This window comes from Ictidomys tridecemlineatus, chromosome 1 (genome assembly GCF_052094955.1).
Source record: "Ictidomys tridecemlineatus isolate mIctTri1 chromosome 1, mIctTri1.hap1, whole genome shotgun sequence".
Taxonomy (NCBI): Eukaryota; Metazoa; Chordata; class Mammalia; order Rodentia; family Sciuridae; genus Ictidomys; species Ictidomys tridecemlineatus.
Window position 1 is genome coordinate 214075208 of NC_135477.1, and position 2395 is coordinate 214077602.

Consider the following 2395-nt stretch of genomic DNA (forward strand, 5'->3'; position numbering starts at 1 on the left):
TTTTGTCTCTTCCTTAAAAACTGTTTATTTTTAACAGAAAAAGTAAAAGTGACCCAACTGTATAGGTCTAGCCTTTGGGCCACAAAGAGCTCCAGGAGCAGTGACAATCTCACTAAGGTCATGCCCAAATCTAACCTCCACCAGAAGCAGGAGACAGGGAGGAGCTAGCCATGAAATTATAGTTTCTGCAAACAATGAGGCTGCTCGGAAATTAGCATGAATGGAAAACTCCAGAAGCACTGAATGGAAGGAAGAACAGGAAAATGGTAGAAGCAAGAAAAGTAAATGGGAAAGTCTGAACCTAACAAGATAAATTAAGGCCTAAAGTTGCTGAGGGGCTGAAGGCATAGAACAGAGAACATCCCAGAGACTGGTGTATGTGCTCATGTACAATCATAGCTGGGAATTTCAGCTGACACCCACCCATGTTGAAACTGTATTATCAAGGTCCCTGGTGGCCTACACTATATCCTCTGCTTGCTGTATGCATATAAAGACATACTTTTCCATGATGTCACATCCAATGACTGGACCATATTCTTCTACCTGGGCCTGAAGCTCCTTGTTGGTAGAGGTGGAACTGATATTTCCCATAAGCAACTTTGTTGAGATTTTGCTGTTACTATTGGCTTCCAAATTGATATTCACTCCAGAAAGCTGGTAGTGGGACAGATTGCTTAAAGCACACTCAGGGGACATTTTTGTCTTCTATGTTCACAAAGTCATAGTTTTTAAGTCATGTCACATTCTTTTTTTTTTTTAAAGAGAGAGTGAGAGAGGAGAGAGAGAGAGAGAGAGAGAGAGAGAGAGAGAGAAAGAGAGAGAGAGAGAGAGAGAGAGAGAGAGAGAGAGAATTTTTAATATTTATTTTTTAGTTCTCGGTGGACACAACATCTTTGTTGGTATGTGGTGATGAGGATCGAACCCGGGCCACACACATGCCAGGCGAGCGCACTACCGCTTGAGCCACATCCCCAGCCCAGTCATGTCACATTCTAACACCTTCCCTACTACTTGAGGACTGAGTGGGTCTCTTGCTTGTGGCCTCCCTGGGCAGATGTACAATAAACTGTTTCACCAATTCAACCCAGCCACATGGAAATCAGCAGGGCATCTTCCTTGTGGTGCAGATGCTGCTTGGGATTTCTATATAAGAAGCAAATAATGAATAAACCAAGTAAGACAGTATAGATGGCAAAGATGTTGTTTATTACCTAAAATTAATCTGATCAGCAAAAGAAGCAATAGAAGGTTTCAATCTTTCTCTTTGAGCCTACAGGTGCAGACTAATTCTTTTACACATTATATTCTTCTCCTTCATTAAACACTTCTTGTTCTACATTGCAAACTCCTCCTCAAACTCTTCCCCAGGTCTTCCCCTAGAAATAGTTCATTAGGACTATCTCTTTGTTTAATTTTCATGTGGTTCTCCTGTTTTTAATTCTGTTGCCATAGGTGAAGTTTTAATTTCTGGGCACTTATTTCTATGAGTAGGTACAGTTGAATCCCAGCTCTTAAACTATGTTTTATCTGATTTTCACGATGATGTTAGCTCTTTTCACTTCTGTGGTTTAAAGATTGCCGATCATTCCACAGTCCTGCCTTTTTCTACTCTTGCTGTCTCTCTTTCTTCTCAAGCTGTAATGTGTCTGCACTCTGATAAGTTGTCAAGTTTAATTCCTTCTGTTTACCTAGCTCACTTTGATTCCTTTCTCTTCATTCTAAATCAGACAATCCTTCAATCAATATGTTCTACTTAAGAGGAACTGGTTTCAAAGCTCAGTTTCTTTTCAGTTCATATCTGAAAAGGAGTGGAATTACTGTTGAAAAACTCTCTCTTCTATGCAATACCTGCTATTTACCTAGAGAAGATTCAGAACATACATTTAGATTGCTCAAGAGATATGGATTCTCTGTGTGATCTTTCTTGTTTTCAGTAATAAAATAACACCAAAATGTTTGTGGGTAATTTGGTGGACAGAACACCCCAAAATTTCTGCTTAGTGATGAGTGAAACCTTCCAGTGGAAATTCAGCTATTTGAATGATCAGGACTAACTTTGAAATTATAAATAGGTTTTGAGAAAGGACATTACTGGTAAGTTGCATTTCCAAGAAACATATTTATGAAAAAAAATGATATATATGTGAAACAAGATGGATTTCACAAACCTATTTTAGTTTTATAGAGGCAAGCAGACTTGAAAGCCCTCAAAAAGTATTTTGGCTCCTCATTTTACCAGCTAGAAAGCTGATATTAGAAAGGCAAATTGACTTTTCTAAGACTACCTAACTTTTGAGTATCAGAGTTCAGATTGGTGTTTTCTGAGTATAATATTATGGTTTACTTATCCTACCAAGGGCTGGATCATAGATGTGCTTCCACTTGAAGTTAC

The 2395-nt window shown here is 38.8% G+C and overlaps 1 pseudogene; it reads right to left on the reverse strand.

Annotated features, from left to right (window-relative positions):
• Window positions 1–408: 408 nt before the first annotated feature.
• LOC101975659 (RNA-binding protein 4 pseudogene) lies at window positions 409–1087 on the reverse strand (annotated as a pseudogene).
• Between the last annotated feature and the right edge of the window lie 1308 nt (window positions 1088–2395).